The sequence below is a fragment of the Odocoileus virginianus genome, chromosome 9, assembly GCF_023699985.2.
Source record: "Odocoileus virginianus isolate 20LAN1187 ecotype Illinois chromosome 9, Ovbor_1.2, whole genome shotgun sequence".
Taxonomy (NCBI): domain Eukaryota; kingdom Metazoa; phylum Chordata; class Mammalia; order Artiodactyla; family Cervidae; genus Odocoileus; species Odocoileus virginianus.
In genome coordinates this window covers 63,483,400-63,492,087 of record NC_069682.1, presented here as the reverse complement: position 1 = coordinate 63,492,087, position 8,688 = coordinate 63,483,400, and the positions used below count along the sequence as shown (strand labels likewise).

Below are 8,688 nucleotides of genomic sequence, written 5' to 3'. Positions count from 1 at the left end.
ATGCCACAGGATGCATTATTTATACATTTAATATCAGGCTTGCTTATAAGTCAGATCGCTTTACTTTTAGATAAATACTCCATCTGTAGCCCACCTCCAGCAGCCAGGCGCAGACAGAAAGTGGAAAGCACACTCTTGCTCTTTCAGACGGTGGAGGGAGGGCAGACACATGTCAGAGACAGCAAAAACCCTGTGATGGGAAGCAGATAATGTCTTTATGAAAACTAACAGATGGCTCTTTCGAAAGCCCTTTCAGTTCTCCTTTATTCTGATAAGCGTGGGGAAGCAAGATACCCTGGAGAGAGCTTTATGGGCTTCTACTTATTGTCCTAAGAGCCCGGAGAGTAGGAGACAGAGAGGCGAAGAGTGCACGGGAGGGGTGAGGGGAGAGGGGAAGGGAGGGTGCTTGGCTCTGCCATCCACTTGCTGCTGGTATGGATCAGGAAACCGAAGGAGAGCAATTGAAGCAATGACAGTGGCTCTTTCCAAGCATCCAAGCGTCTATTCATTCAGAATATTCACTGCGACAGCTTTCCACGGGCCAACTTCTGGACCAGAAGCTAAAGGAGACCCAGAGATGAGTAAGATGAGGCTGTCGAAGGTTTCTCTGTGTGAAGATACACATACACAAAGGTAACCGTGATCACGATATCGAGTGATCTACATCAAAAGTCAAGACAAAGAGTTGTAGAGTTCACAGGAAAGCAAGGCTAGCCCAGTCGTAAAACTGTGTTACTATTGTCATTACTGCTGTCATCATTTTAACTACAACTACTATGTGTATATGTCAACCAGTGTGCCCCAAATACCACTGACTTAGTGCCAGGGTCTGTCCCAGGTGCTGGGGTGACAGCAGCTAGGACAGACAGGGTCCAGGCCTCTTGGAACTCACAGGCTGGCAGGAAAATAGAAAACAAGGAAACCGACAGAATCATTCCAGAAACTGAAGGTGTAACGAGGGAATATGGAAGGACAGAGAGGAGTGTAATTGGAGCAGGAGACTTCTCTCTGGGGAATAATTCGGCTGCAACCTGAATAATGTCACATGAAAGTGGAAGACAGAATTTAACAGGAGGGGGAGGCTGTACTGAGACCCCAACGGTGGATAAAATTTGTAGACATAGAATTGGAGAACAGGAGTTTTCCAGATGGAGCAAAACAAATGAACACAGGCACAGGTGGTAGATTAAGTGTCAGAGTTAAGGTAAGAAGGAAGACACAAGAATGACGAGGGTGAGCAGGTGGGCTGGGGGTCCTACTGGACATGTGATGTCAGATGTCTATTCACTTTTCCAGGAGGTTGGTAGAGGAGCATCAAGAGTTTCAGAGAACAACCAAATATGGACCATAAGCAAATCTGGCACCCATGGCTGGCTGGGATGGACTAAAGAGCCATGGGAAAGAAAGAAGACAGGATTATCAGAAAGCAGCCCCAGTCACCCAAGGAAAACATACCAAAGGGCACTCTAGGCTATCTTTCTTGGAGCAAAGCCTTATCTCTAATTCCTACACTTTCTCCCTGATTTTCACTCTAATCCAGGAGTTCTTTATGCACTTGGACTAGAAGGCACTAGTTTGGCAAGGACGTACCCTAAATAATTTTTGTCTTACACTTTCAAAATGTAAAACTGTTAGTCACTCAGTTGTGTCCAACTCTTTGTGACCCCCTGAGTTGTAGCCTGCCAGGCCTCTCTGTCTATGGGATTTCCTAGGCAAGAACACTGGAGTGGGTTGCTATTTCCTTCTCCAGGGGATTTTCTTGACCCAGGGATCGAACCGGGTCTCCTGCATTGCAGGCAGATTCTTTGCCATTTGAGCCACCAGAGAAGACAAAACATTTTCTGTCTTACACTTTTCAAAATGTAAAAGTTAATCATTTATTAGAAGACTGGGATTGAGGGGTGAGAGGGAGGTCCAAGTGGGAGGGGAGGATATATGTATATATAGAGCTGATTCACTTTGTTGTACAACAGAAACCAACACAACATCGTAAAGTAAGTATACTTAGATTTTTTTAAAAATCATTTAGAACTACATACACACAGGCATGCACGTGTGTACAAACACAAAATCCAAATAAGGTCTATAGTTTAGTTACCAGTATGACACTAGTGTCAATTTCCTGGTTTTGATGATTGGACTACAGCTTTGTAAGATGTGATCACTGAAGGACATACTATGAGAATGCAGCCCACCTCAGAAGGGTCCAGTTTTTCAACTACCTTTGCTGTCAGTGTTCGTTTGAGCTCAGCACAGAATCCAGCACCTAGCACTGTGCCTAACATGGAGCAGATGTACAGAGATGAGGGAGGCTGAGGAAGAGCAGGAGAAAGGAAGACAAAGGAGGGAGGGAAAGAGAGAGAAGTAAGGAGGGAAGGAGGAGGGGAAGGAAGGACGCCATCAGCCACGGGAAGGAGGCAGCGATAAAAAAGAAAAGACCATGCTAGAGAAGCAGAGCATGGCATGCCAGAAGAGTCCAGCCATCCTCATAAGCACAATTCAAGAGGCAACAGCAGGAAGAGTGTGAAGGAAGGGGCTCTGTGGAGGCAAGAGTGCCTAGGACCTGGAATGCCAGAGGCCCCGCCTTGGAAATCCTGACAATTCCCACCTTTCTGAAAACGCAGTTCCAAAGTGGAACCAACTTTCCAGCAGGGGAGGCCTAGGGGATGGGCAGCTTCCAGGGAAAGTGGAAGCCAGTCGCTAGTGGTGTCTCCATGGTAGAGCCACATAGACTCCCTAGGATCATCATGGATCCCAGGGAGCTTCAGAGGGCAGCAGGGTGTCCTTGAATCCTGCTGTGGGCTGAATTGTGTTGCCCTCAAAATTCCTCTGTTGAAATTCCACCCCGAGTACTTTAGAATGTGTCCCTTAGATTCCCTATTTGGAGACGGGGTCTTAGGAAGGTGCAGGCACATGTGCTCAGGCGCTTCAGTTGCATCCAGCTCTTTCCAACCCCGTGGGCTGTAGCCTGCCAGGCTCCTCTGTCCATGAAATTCTCCAGGCAAGGATACAGGAGTGGGTTGCTGGGCCCTCCTCCAGGCCCTCCCTTCTCAACCCAGGCATCGAACCCCTGTCTGTTATGTCTCCTGCGTTGGAAGGCAGGTTCCTTACCACTTGTACCACCTGGGAAGCACCTTAGGGAGGTGAATAAGGTTAAATGAGGTCGTTAGGAGAGGTCCTAGTCCAACATGACAGTGTCTTTATAAGGGGAGAAGCTTAGGACATGGCACACAGTGGGAAGCCCCGTGATGACACAGGGAAGAGACAGCTGCCTACAAACCACAGTGAGGCCCCAGTAGAAACCAGCCCTGCCGACACCCTGACCCTGGACTTCTAGTCTTAGAACTGTGAGAAATAGATATCTGTTGCTTAAGCCCCCTAGTCTGTGGTCATTAAACTAATATAAATCTCAACCAGCCGGCCAAGTGTGCATAATGAGAATATTCCAGACGAAGGGCTCTGAGAGAGACAAAGCCCAGACAGACCCAAAGGATCAGTTACTGGAGAAGATGGAGCCCAAGTGTGTGAACACGACCCTCTGCCAGCCTCTGAAATTGGGACAACAGAAAGAAAGAAGAGGATGCAGCATCAGAGACAAAAACACTCTGGAATCAGATGAAACTGCCTTCGAGTCCCAGCTTGGCCACTTCCTCACTTTGTGAGTTCAGACCCATGATCTCATCTCTCCAGGATTCCGTATCCTCATCTGTAACATGTGATAACACCCACACAAGCATATCATGAGAATTCAAACGTGTTAATGAACAGAAACCTCTCAGCTTATCATTGTGGTGATGCTATCATTGTGGATTTTTTTGTTATGATGTTAAACGGTTTGTTATATATTATTGGGGAAAAAAGTGGGAGAGAAGAAGCCAAATAGAGTTAGATCTAATGTTTATGGAAAAATGAGCCCATGACTTTGGGGACCACCACTGCTCCCACTTGGGCCTTCCCTGGTGGCTCAGATGGTTAAGAATCTGCCCGCAATGTGGGAGACCTGGGTTTGATCCCTGGATGGGGGAGATCCCCTGGAGAAGGGAATGGCTAGCCACTCCAGTAATTCTTGCCTGGAGCGTTCCGTGGACAGAGGAGCCTGGCGGGGACAGAGTCCATGGGGTCACAAAGAGTCAGACCCAACTGGAAAACTGACACACACACCCACACTGCTGCCACTTGACCACTAGCTCTATGACCTTGGGGACTCCCAAGACTTCTTGCTGTCCTGTGTGTACACTGAGACAATGTCTGCCTCACTTGTCCCCTGGGGGCACCCCCAGAGGACACCAGGTGCCCTGGATGGCACCCTACCCGCATGTAGAGGAGTGATCACCGCTCTGTTTAGCCCCGAACTCCCCGCCTGCACTTTGAGTCCTCATCTAATTGGAAAAGACAGAAAGCGCATCCCTGGTGACCTCCTGGCGAGGTGAGCCCAGACCTTGCCTCTCAGCAACAACACGTCCTCTCCCCCAGCTGCCCCAGCCCCGGGATCAGAGCCTTCCCCTCCGCAAATCATGGTAATAAATACGGTCTGAAGCAACTCCGGCTCTCACGGCCTTAATAAATGGGTTGCCATAGTGGCAAATTCAGACGCAGAGAGCATCTTTTCAATACAGGCTGAGAGGGTTATTAATAACGTTAATGTAGTGCCTCGTGGAGCCACAGTCGCTCCTCCCCCGACCCCTCCTTTCCAGGACTGGCCAGCCAAGACCACCCGGCTATGCAGGCTGTGGGGGTGAGTCAGAAACCCCAGATGCAGTCAAGGCACCGGAGCAGGCCTAGCAGGACCCCCAGCAGGAGTGCCCACTGGGACACATCCCTGATCAGACCATCCAGTGCCCCTCCCGGCACCTGCTTTCCCCAGGCCATGGCCACAGAGCAGAGAGGTTGAGAAGACCTCGCTTCAAGCTGGAGAGACGTGGACTCAAAGGCCAGCTGGGTTCTCTTCCGTGACGTCTAGGCTGCATTATTTAAAAGTGACTCATTACGGGGGCAGATGTGGAGACGCTCGGGTAGAGAAGGGACTTGTGGACACAGAGGAGGAAGGAGAGGGTGGGATGAATCGAGAGAGCCGCATTGACTTATGTACACTACCACGTGTAAAACAGCGGGCTTCCCAGGTGGCACCGTGGTAAAGAATCTGCCTGCAAGGCAGGACACATGGGTTCGATCCCTGGGTCAGGAAGATCCCTGGAGAAGGAAATGGCAACCCACTCCAGTATTCTTGCCTGGGAAATCCCATGGATAGAGTAGCCTGGCAGGCTACAGTCTATGGGGTCGCAAAGAGTTGGACATGATTGAGCACACACTCGTGTATAAAATAAATAGCTAGTGGGATGCTGTATAGCACAGGTTGCTCAACTCAATGTTCTGTGGTGACCTAGCCGGGTGGGAGGCTCAAGAGGAAGGCGATATATGTATACTTGGAGCTGATTCACTTTATTGTTCAACAGAAACTAGCACAACATTGTAAAACAATTATACTCCAGTTAAAAAATAAATAAAAGTGAGAAAAGTGACTCACAGATGATACAGAGAATAGACTTGCAGTTGCCAAGAGGGAAGGGGGGATGGGATGAGAATTTTGGATTAGCAGAAGCAAACTATAATATATAGAATGGATAAACATCAAGGTCCTACTGCATAACACAGGGAACTATATTCAATGTCCTGTGACAGAACATAATGGGAAAGAATATGAAAAGAACATATATATGTATATGTATAACTGAGTCACTTGGCTGTGCAGAAGAAATTAACACAACATTATGAATCAACCACACTTCAATAATTTTTTTAAAGAAAAGAAAAGTGAAAGGCCTCGAGCACTCCCCACCAACTTACCCTGCTCACTGATGTCCCGTTGTACTTGTGGTCAGAGCAGCTGACCCACCAAACATCTCAAGCTCTTTACCTCTGGGCCTGAAGCCAAGCTGGACCCCTTCCGTTGGGGGGCCAATAAATTCTGAGCAGAATTAAGTGTCACTCCTGAGCTAGGTATTTAACCGTTCATATGAGACCCTCCAGAACTCTTCCCTTACATACATTCAAGGTTGTGGGTGCCCCCTGGCCTGGGTTCCTGACTGACTGATGAGCAGTGTTCCCAGGCTAGTCCAAAAGGACACAAAGCACAGGAAAGAGATAAACCATGGTAGTTTTAAGCCAGGAGTCACAAGTTTGGGGGGGAGTTTTGAGAGCCTGTTCCAAGGTTCCTGTCGCAACTACTCAATCACTGTAACATGAAAGTGGCATGCTGTTTTTCAGCTGCTAAGTCATGTCCAAATCTTTTGCAACCCCATGGACTAGATCCCACCTGGCTCTGTCCATGGGCTTTCCCAGGCAAGAGTACTGGAGTGGATTGTCATTTCCTTCTCCAGGGGTTCTTCCTGACCCAGGGATTGAACCCGAATCTCCTGCTTGGCCCATGGATTCTTTACCACTGAGCCACCAGGGAAGCCCCTCATTGCAATTACTTAAAAGTAGCATAGACAGTTCATGAACAGATGGACATGACAGTGATCCAGTAAAACCTGATTTGCAAAAAGAGATAATGAGCAGCCTTTGGACCTTGGATCACAGTTTGCTAAACATTGTTTAAAGCCATTAAGCCTTGGAGCTGTGAGCCTGTCCTGTCTGATAGTCCTGACTGATAGTCCTGTCTGACCTCCTGTATTGTTTATTCACTTAGTACACGTATTATCCACCCTCCCCAAGTATAATGGCAGCACATTGAGGTCAGGACTCTACTTTATTCCCAGCTCCAGCTCCAGAGAATTCTCTGGAATAGATTGGATGCTCAAAGAATCTTCTTAAATAAAGAACTATGGTTTGTGTGGGGAAGGGTGTTTTTTAAGGTTGACTTTTTCTTGCTGTTAAAATTTTTACTTCAACCATCAACATAATTTAGAAAATGCAGGAGGAGGAGGAGGAGATAAACATGTTACATTTACCATATTATTACCATATTTCTTTCTTCCTGATATTCCAACGTTCCTTATTATATTGTATTTTTTCCATTTAGAGAATTTCCTTTAGATAAACTTTTCTTTCAATTCTTGGAAAATAGTGTACCATTTGTTTGTGATTTTTATCATTTCTGATGTGAAATTCATTCTCATTCAAATTGCTTTTCCCCAATAAAAAGAAACATTAAATTCTTAGCTGGGTGACCACAGATTAGTCACTGAACCTCCCTGAGCCTCAGTTAATTCAACTTGTAAACTGGGCAAGAGTAGTAGGCCCTCTATCCCTGGGTTCCTTAGGATATGCCAGGGAATAATGTATGTTAAGTGTTAAGACATATAAGTGAAGATTGATAATTTTTTGCCACATCTAAACAAAAGCCTGTGAAATCCAGCTCTAGAGCAGACTCTGCGTACCTCCCATTTAGTCGTTGTAAAAGGGGGATGCAGCTGCTGAGAACCAAAGTGTCTTCACTCAGGTATGAAGCTACATGCAGAAAGATTACTTCCTGGGAATACACCATCTAAATCAGGCATGGGTGAGCAACCACCATGGGCCAAATCCACTGGCTGGCTGTTTTCATAAATAAAGTTTTATCAGAAACAAGCACACTCATCTGCTTACCAGTTGTCTACGGCTGTTCACACACTGCCATGGCAGATTGAGTAGTTGCAATGCAGACAGTAGGGTCCTCCAAGCCTAAAATATTGACCATCTGGCCCTTTATAGAAATACCTACCTTTGGTCCACATGACTATGGAATCAAGAAGGCCAAGTTGTGTTTCTTGCCCAAGTTTGTGTTCACAGAGCTGGTTTTGGAAATCCAAGTGCCATGGCTGACATTTTTATGTGTCACATTTTATTTTGGAAGACGCAACACTGTACCACCCCTTAAAGAAAGGTTTGAAGCCCTAGCATGCAAAAACTCTCACTTGCCAATCTGGGACTGGAAAAAAGTGAAAGTGAAAGTGTTAGTCCTCAGTCATGTCCAGCTCTTTGTGACCCTATGGGCTGTAGCTCGCCAGGCTCCTCTGTTCATGGGATGCTCCAGGCAAGAATACTGGAGTGGGTCACCATTCCCTTCTCCAGGGGATCTTCCCAACCCAGGGATCGAACCCAGGTCTCCTGCAATGCGGGTGGATTCTTTATCATCTGAGCCACAGGGAAGCCCTTGGAACTGACAAGGCCATCTCTGTCACTCACCTACCCATTTCTTTAGTCATTTGACAAACATTTGCTGAAAACCTATGAAACTACCATGAACAAAACCAACTCCAACCAGCCAGGAGATGGCCCAGGACTCCAACTCAGAGTTTGTCATTTCTCTTTCCACTCTATGATGTTGCCTTCCCGATTATGATCCAGCTAACCATGATGGACAGGGAGGCCTGGTGTGTTGCAATTCATGGGGTCACAAAGAGTCGGACACAACTGAGCAACTGAACTGAGCTGAACTGAACAGGAAAATTGTATAATTCACATTTCTCCACTCTCTCCTCAAGGATACTCAGGATTTGGCACACCATCCATTCATTCACTCACTCATTACACAAATAGGTGTAAAATGACTACTCGACAGTAGTGACCGTGGCAGACGTGTTTCCTGCCTCCCCAGGTTCCTGCCTTCCTGTAGTGTAAGGCACATAATAGCGGCTGAAAAACATATATTGCGTGAGTTTACTTCCCAAATGCCCTGCTGGAGTTTAGATTCACTTAGCCATGCCT

The 8,688-nt window shown here is 46.9% G+C and overlaps 1 long non-coding RNA gene across 1 annotated transcript; it reads left to right on the top strand.

The window, feature by feature from the left end:
- Positions 1 to 372: 372 nt before the first annotated feature.
- On the top strand, positions 373 to 5,519 carry LOC139036769 (uncharacterized). Its single transcript, XR_011489625.1, has 2 exons — positions 373 to 633; positions 1,297 to 5,519. It is a non-coding gene; the product is annotated as an uncharacterized lncRNA (long non-coding RNA).
- Positions 5,520 to 8,688: the final 3,169 nt, after the last annotated feature.